Source organism: Danio rerio, chromosome 1 (genome assembly GCF_052040795.2).
Source record: "Danio rerio strain M-AB ecotype USA chromosome 1, GRCz13ab, whole genome shotgun sequence".
In the NCBI taxonomy this organism is placed as follows: domain Eukaryota; kingdom Metazoa; phylum Chordata; class Actinopteri; order Cypriniformes; family Danionidae; genus Danio; species Danio rerio.
The window spans coordinates 54,905,671-54,913,713 of record NC_141021.1 but is presented as its reverse complement, the minus strand read 5'-3'; the positions used below and the strand labels follow the sequence as shown (position 1 = coordinate 54,913,713).

At 41.4% G+C, this 8,043-nt stretch overlaps 1 long non-coding RNA gene across 1 annotated transcript in view; it reads right to left on the bottom strand.

Annotated features, from left to right (window-relative positions):
- Positions 1–250: 250 nt before the first annotated feature.
- Positions 251–8,043, bottom strand: part of si:ch211-217k17.8 — a 76,901-nt gene continuing 69,108 nt past the window's right edge. Inside the window, exons 41-45 of the long non-coding RNA XR_015477294.1 lie at positions 6,787–6,855; positions 1,766–6,645; positions 1,536–1,597; positions 639–796; positions 251–451 (exon numbers count right to left, since the gene is read on the bottom strand). This is a non-coding gene — a long non-coding RNA (si:ch211-217k17.8). The remainder of the gene's footprint in view (positions 452–638; positions 797–1,535; positions 1,598–1,765; positions 6,646–6,786; positions 6,856–8,043) is intronic.

The window sequence follows — 8,043 nt, the reverse complement described above, 5'->3', positions numbered from 1 at the left end:
CCAAAAAAGACACTTTAGCAGTATTTATCCTGAAAAATACATCTTTTACAATGTGTACATCTTAAAAAATACACTAGGAAGAGGATAAGGAAAAAGCTCCACTTTTCCCTCCCTGAGAACAGCCTGCTGTTAAATTAAAATATGCAATAATATTCCTGAGAAAGTATGCAATATCAAGATTATCTTTATATTGCCCGATACCATTATTTGTAATTGTGGTAGAATTATTTACCATGTAACAAAAATACACTTTCTATTTGTTTAATTTGTTACAGTGTGTTTCATGATAAAAACATAGTTCTGTTGATATATGATTAAGGCATCTGTAGGAAAAACTTGAATAATTTTGACATTATAATGAGGCATGCTGCTTGTAGTAAACTTGATTCAATCTTTAATCCACTTGAAGCTGTTGTTACTGCTACTGTTGTTGCTGCTGTTGTCGCTGAAGCTGCAAAAAAAGATCAGCAAATTAGAGGGAATCTTCTTTAATGTCAGTTATCAACCATATTTGCATCATTCCAGTCAAAAAGCAAGCACAAATATAGATAGTTATTGACGTGTCGACAAATAAAATGTTAAAAATTTCCACAACAGTAAAGTTATTGAAGGCTGTAATAGACTGTAATACAGCTTACCTGTACCGTTGACTGAAATTGACTGAGGAATTATGTTCAGTTGATTGATTTGTCCTGCAACCGCTGCTGCCAGGAGTGTGTTTGAAATCTCTTGAGTGGTTGGGTTGGATTCGCTGTAGGTGAAAGTGAGCCGTGTAAAAGTAACGACTGACCCGCTTCTGAAAAATAAAATGTTATACAAGAATATTTTATGCAATCATGTTACAAACTCTGTTTGCTGTCCCCCTAAGGCCCCGGTATACTTTAAGCTAATTTATTTTTAGTTCTTTGTTTGAGGATAAAAAATAAGTTAAAATAGGTGTAGTGACTGTATACGGTATGATGGTATGCTGCAGTAGTTGTAAATTTGCCACCTTGCTCGCATGTACCCTTAAATACATCACACCACAGTGGCTCTTAACCGCCATTGTCACATGTTTTTCTATATGTCACGCACAGACACCAACTAACAAAATGATGTGACGCGACGACGTGGGTTTCTCATCTGGTCTGACAACCCATCCAAGTCTATAAAATCTCTTCAAAATCAATTGTACAGGTGCGGATATATCTGTTGCAGCTCAGCTACTTGACTCTCTAATGTATTTATGTGGCCAATGCTGTTCTCCTGTCTGACCCCCGTGGAACAAAAAGAAATCAAGTGGGAACAATTGCAGGTCAAAGAAGTCAGATTTCCAGAAGAAACCAACTGATTGCAAAAAAGTTTGCTTTTGTAAGCTGTTTTAAAGTGCCAAAACGAACTAAAAAGAACTTCTTTTGGCCAGATTTTGTTCAAATATGAGGTAATTTCAGTTTATTGTTAAATTAGTTTGAAGTATACCAGAGCCTTTATTCCCTTGCTTCCTGTTTCATACACAGTGTACATAAAATATGAGAATCACAATAAAAAGTATTTACTTGAATCCTGTGACTTCGGCTTTCTTGAAGTTTGAATACTTCGCTCTGTAGATTGGTTCAATCTGAAAAACATAATAGAAAAATAAAGAGATTAATTCAATTACAATAAAAAGAGACAGTAGGATAATATATGAGGGTCAGTTACATAGTTGCTTTATCTTTTGTTAATAATGAGTTTAAATATCAAGAAAAGAATCAGTAGTGTGTTGTAGTAAATAGATTTAACTCACCTCAGCCCTGACATTGTTAGCTCTTGTCTGGTACTCCTGAGAGGTTGGGTCATTGAGTGCAGCTGTAAATGTGTCAGAGGAGCTAAACTGCAGTAATGTTACTGTATCAGGTTGTTGTGCAGTTGTGGACGCTGTAGATGCTGTAGTAGATGTAGATGTAGATGTTGAGGACACTGTAGATGCTGCAGTAGCACTAGATGGTGAGGTCGCTGTAGATGCAGATGACACTGCACTTGTAGAAGCTGTAGATGCTGAGGACACTGCACTTGTAGGAGCTGTAGATGCTGAGGACACTGCACTTGTAGGAGCGGAGGATGGTGATGACACTGCACTTGTAGAAGCTGTAGATGCTGAGGACACTGCACTTGTAGAAGCTGTAGATTGTGAGGACACTGCACTTGTTGAAGCTGTAGATTGTGATGACACTGCACTTGTAGAAACTGTAGATGCTGAGGACATTGCACTTGAAGAAGCTGTAGATGGTGTGGACACTGCACTTGTAGATTGTGAGGACACTGCACTTGTTGAAGCTGTAGATGGTGAGGACACTGCACTTGTAGAAGCTGTAGATGGTGAGGACACTGCACTTGTAGAAGCTGTAGGTGGTGAGGACACTGCACTTGTAGATTGTGAGGACACTGCACTTGTAGAAGCTGTAGGTGGTGAGGACACTGCACTTGTAGAAACGGTAGATGCTGAGGATACTGCACTTGTAGAAGCTGTAGATTGTGAGGACACTGCACTTGTAGAAACGGTAGATGCTGAGGACACTGCACTTGTAGATGCTGTAGGTGGTGAGGACACTGCACTTGTAGATTGTGAGGACACTGCACTTGTAGAAGCTGTAGGTGGTGAGGACACTGCACTTGTAGAAACAGTAGATGCTGAGGACACTGCACTTGTAGATGCTGTAGGTGGTGAGGACACTGCACTTGTAGATTGTGAGGACACTGCACTTGTAGAAGCTGTAGGTGGTGAGGACACTGCACTTGTAGAAACGGTAGATGCTGAGGATACTGCACTTGTAGAAGCTGTAGATTGTGAGGACACTGCACTTGTAGAAATGGTAGATGCTGAGGACACTGCACTTGTAGATGCTGTAGGTGGTGAGGACACTGCACTTGTAGATTGTGAGGACACTGCACTTGTAGAAGCTGTAGGTGGTGAGGACACTGCACTTGTAGAAACAGTAGATGCTGAGGACACTGCACTTGTAGATGCTGTAGGTGGTGAGGACACTGCACTTGTAGATTGTGAGGACACTGCACTTGTAGAAGCTGTAGGTGGTGAGGACACTGCACTTGTAGAAACGGTAGATGCTGAGGACACTGCACTTGTAGATGCTGTAGGTGGTGAGGACACTGCACTTGTAGATTGTGAGGACACTGCACTTGTAGAAGCTGTAGGTGGTGAGGACACTGCACTTGTAGAAACGGTAGATGCTGAGGACACTGCACTTGTAGATGCTGTAGGTGGTGAGGACACTGCACTTGAAGAAATGGTAGATGCTGAGGACACTGCACTTGTAGAAGCTGTAGATGGTGAGGACACTGCACTTGTAGAAACTGTCGATGCTGAGGACACTGCACTTGTAGATGCTGTAGGTGGTGAGGACACTGCACTTGTAGATTGTGAGGACACTGCACTTGTAGAAGCTGTAGGTGGTGAGGACACTGCACTTGAAGAAATGGTAGATGCTGAGGACACTGCACTTGTAGAAGCTGTAGGTGGTGAGGACACTGCACTTGTAGAAACGGTAGATGCTGAGGACACTGCACTTGTAGATGCTGTAGGTGGTGAGGACACTGCACTTGTAGATTGTGAGGACACTGCACTTGTAGAAGCTGTAGGTGGTGAGGACACTGCACTTGTAGAAACGGTAGATGCTGAGGACACTGCACTTGTAGATGCTGTAGGTGGTGAGGACACTGCACTTGTAGATTGTGAGGACACTGCACTTGTAGAAGCTGTAGGTGGTGAGGACACTGCACTTGTAGATTGTGAGGACACTGCACTTGTAGAAGCTGTAGGTGGTGAGGACACTGCACTTGTAGAAACGGTAGATGCTGAGGACACTGCACTTGTAGATGCTGTAGGTGGTGAGGACACTGCACTTGTAGATTGTGAGGACACTGCACTTGTAGAAGCTGTAGGTGGTGAGGACACTGCACTTGTAGAAGCTGTAGGTGGTGATGACACTGCACTTGTAGACACTGTAGATGCTGATGACACTGCACTCGTAGAAGCTGTAGGTGGTGAGGACACTGCACTTGTAGATTGTGAGGATACTGCACTTGTAGAAGCTGTAGATGGTGAGGAAACTGCACTTGTAGATTGTGGGGACACTGCACTTGTAGAAGCTGTAGATTGTGAGGACACTGCACTTGTAGAAGCTGTAGATGCTGATGGCACTGCACTTGTAGAAACGGTAGATGGTGAGGACACTGCACTTGTAGAAGCAGTAGATGGTGAGGACGCTACACTTGTAGATGCTGTGGACACTGCAGGCGATGAAGCTGTTGACTGTGAGGACACTGCACTTGTAGAAGATGTAAAAAGTGAAGACACTGTAGCTGTAGAAGATGTAGACAGTGAGAACAGTGCAGCTGATGAAGCTGTAGATGGTGAGGACACTGCAGTTGTAGAGGCTGTAGATGCTGAGGACACTGCAGTTGTAGACTCTGTAGTTGGTGAGGATACTGCAGTTGAAGAGGCTGTAGTTGGTGAGGACAATGGAGTTGTAGAAGCTGAACTTGCTGAGGATACTGCAGTTGTAGACCCTACAGTTGCTGAGGACACTGCAGTTGAAGAAGCTGTAGTTGCTGAGGACACTGCAGTTGAAGAAGCTGTAGTTGGTGAAGACGCTGCAGTTGTAGACACTGTAGTTGCTGAGGACACTGCAGTTGAAGAAGCTGCAGTTGGTGAAGACGCTGCAGTTGTAGACACTGTAGTTGCTGAGGACACTGCAGTTGAAGAAGCTGCAGTTGGTGAAGATGCTGCAGTTGTAGACCCTGTAGTTGCTGAGGACACTGCAGTTGAAGAAGCTGTAGTTGGTGAAGACGCTGCAGTTGTAGACCCTACAGTTGCTGAGGACACTGCAGTTGAAGAAACTGTAGTTGGTGAAGACGCTGCAGTTGTAGACCCTACAGTTGCAGAGGACAGTGCAGTTGAAGAAGCTGTGGTTGGTGAAGACGCTGCTGTTGTAGACCCTGTAGTTGCCAAGGACACTGCAGTTGAAGAAGCTGTAGTTGGTGAAGACGCTGCAGTTGTAGACCCTACAGTTGCAGAGGACAGTGCAGTTGAAGAAACTGTTGTTGGTGAGGAGACTGCAGTTGAAGCCACTGTAGTTGCTGAGGACACTGCAGTTGAAGAAACTGTTGTTGGTGAGGAGACTGCAGTTGAAGCCACTGTAGTTGCTGAGGACACTGCAGTTGAAGAAGCTGTAGTTGGTGAAGACGCTGCAGTTGTAGACCCTGGTGTTGCTGAGGACACTGCAGTTGAAGAAGCTGTAGTTGGTGAAGATGCTGCAGTTGTAGACTCTGTAGTTGGTGAGGACAGTACAGTTGAAGAAACTGTAGTTGGTGAAGACGCTGCTGTTGAAGAAACTGTAGCTGTTGAGGACACTGCAGTTGAAGAAGCTGTAGTTGGTGAGGTAACTGCAGTTGAAGAAGCTGTAGTTGGTGAAGACGCTGCAGTTGTAGACCCTGGTGTTGCTGAGGACACTGCAGTTGAAGAAGCTGTAGTTGGTGAGGTAACTGCAGTTGAAGAAGCTGTAGTTGGTGAGGCAATTGCAGTTGAAGAAGCTGTAGTTGGTGAAGACGCTGCAGTTGTAGACCCTGGTGTTGCTGAGGACACTGCAGTTGAAGAAACTGTAGTTGGTGAAGATGCTGCAGTTGTAGACCCTGTAGTTGCTGAGGACACTGCAGTTGAAGAAGCTGTAGTTGGTGAAGACGCTGCAGTTGTAGACCCTGGTGTTGCTGAGGACACTGCAGTTGAAGAAGCTGTAGTTGGTGAAGTAATTGCAGTTGAAGAAGCTGTAGTTGGTGAAGACGCTGCTGTTGTAGACCCTGGTGTTGCTGAGGACACTGCAGTTGAAGAAACTGTAGTTGGTGAAGACGCTGCAGTTGTAGAAGCTGTAGTTGGTGAGGTAACTGCAGTTGAAGAAGCTGTAGTTGGTGAAGACGCTGCAGTTGTAGAAGCTGTAGTTGGTGAGGTAACTGCAGTTGAAGAAGCTGTAGTTGGTGAAGACGCTGCAGTTGTAGACCCTGGTGTTGCTGAGGACACTGCAGTTGAAGAAATTGTAGTTAGTGAAGACGCTGCAGTTGTAGACCCTGTAGTTGCCGAGGACACTGCAGTTGAAGAAGCTGTAGTTGGTGAAGACGCTGCTGTTGTAGACCCTGGTGTTGTTGAGGACACTGCAGTTGAAGAAACTGTAGTTGGTGAGGACACTGCAGTTGTAGAAGCTGTAGTTGGTGAGGTAACTGCAGTTGTAGAAGCTGTAGTTGGTGAGGACACTGCAGTTGTAGAAGTTGTAGTCTCTGTAGACACCGAGGACACTGCAGGTGTAGAGGCTGTGGAAACTGTGGACACTGTAGAAACCGTTGATATTGTAGAAGGAATGGTTGTTGAGCTGACTAATGTAAATGTAGATGATTGTGATGCTGTACTACTGGTGGATATTCCGGAAGTTGTTGTGGAGGATCCAGTTGATGTTGCAGTAGTTTGTGATGCTGTTGTAGCAGTGGTGGATGATCCAGTCGTTGTAGGTGTTGTAAGTGTAGTCTGTGGTGTCTGTGTAGTAGAGGTGGATGTTTCAGTTGTGGCTCCTGATGATGTGGAAGCTGTTGTGTTCTGAGCTGTTGCACTTAGAAAATGCACTGCTATAAAAAGATATTAAATATAGTGTACTGTTAGTTTGCACATTCATATGTAACACCTAAGCAAATTTATTTGTTTCACTCATAATAGGCTAATTAATTCTTTTTCTAGGTATGATATAAAATGTTTTTTGCTTGACTTACCAAAAAAAGTGCAAAATGTTATTAAACTTTTTCTCTTCATTCTGGAAAGTGGCCCACAGCAAACAGAGTCTGCAATGTAAGCAATACACAAAGTTTACACACATAAACACACTGGGTGATCATGGATTATGAAGATCTTTAATACACAATATTATTCTTATATAAATGATCTGTCCAATTGTTTAGTCTGTAAGTAATTTGATAAATACGATTAATTCAAAAAGGCTGATGCATTTAGACGTAAATGTCTATGTTTAGTGTTGTTGTGAGTATGTTTGACTAATTTATTTGCGGATTCTGAATTTTATATTACATTTATTTATTTATTTATTTATTTATTTATTTATTTATTATTATTATTATTATTATTATTATTATTTTAAATGAGTGATGTTAGATGAATCATTTTGTTGATTACTATCCCTTTAGTAACATAGAAAAAACTGAACCAGTTTAATAGCAACTATGTCGCTGACACATTGATATCTACAAACCTAATACTAAATATTATATTTTGTCTGTTATTTTCATATTTTGACAGTTTCCAACTTTTATGAACTTTGAGATATTAAAAAGAATGTATGAAAAAAAAAAAACGTTTGACACTTTTGAATTAAGTTATATACAGTATAGCATGATATACTGGTTTATTCCCATATGTTCATTAAGTTTTATTTCTGATTAAGTAATAATCAACAATTATTATTAATGAATAATGAATTATAATTAACAATTTAAAGTACCCTGTAAAAAAACAACAACTTTATTTTATGGCAGGTAGAGTGCTGGAAAAACAAACAAAATTAATGGCCTGTAAATTACAGACATTTACCATAAAATAACAGAAGGTAAATACAGAAATTTACCGGAAATTTAAGGAAATTTCTGTAATTTAAAAACAATTATTTTATGGTAAATGTCTATAATTTAATGGCCGTTATTTTTTCAGTGTTTATTCCAACTAAATTTTTATTTCCCAAACTTTCTTATGGCTTTTTAATATTAAACACTGGTTTTGTCATGATAGTTGACATAAACTAGGGTTAAAAATAAAGATTCTTTGTCACAGGGTGTCTGTTGGGTCTTAAAAAGTCTTAAAAATGTCTTGCATTACAAAAAATAAATGTTCAGGCCTTAAAAAGTCTTAGATTCCCTGAAATATTGAGTTGTAGGTCTTAAATGGTTTTAAACAGGCCCTAATTTCCCTATGTCCAGGTAAAGCTACCCTATTAAGCCGACACCTAATCACCAATAATC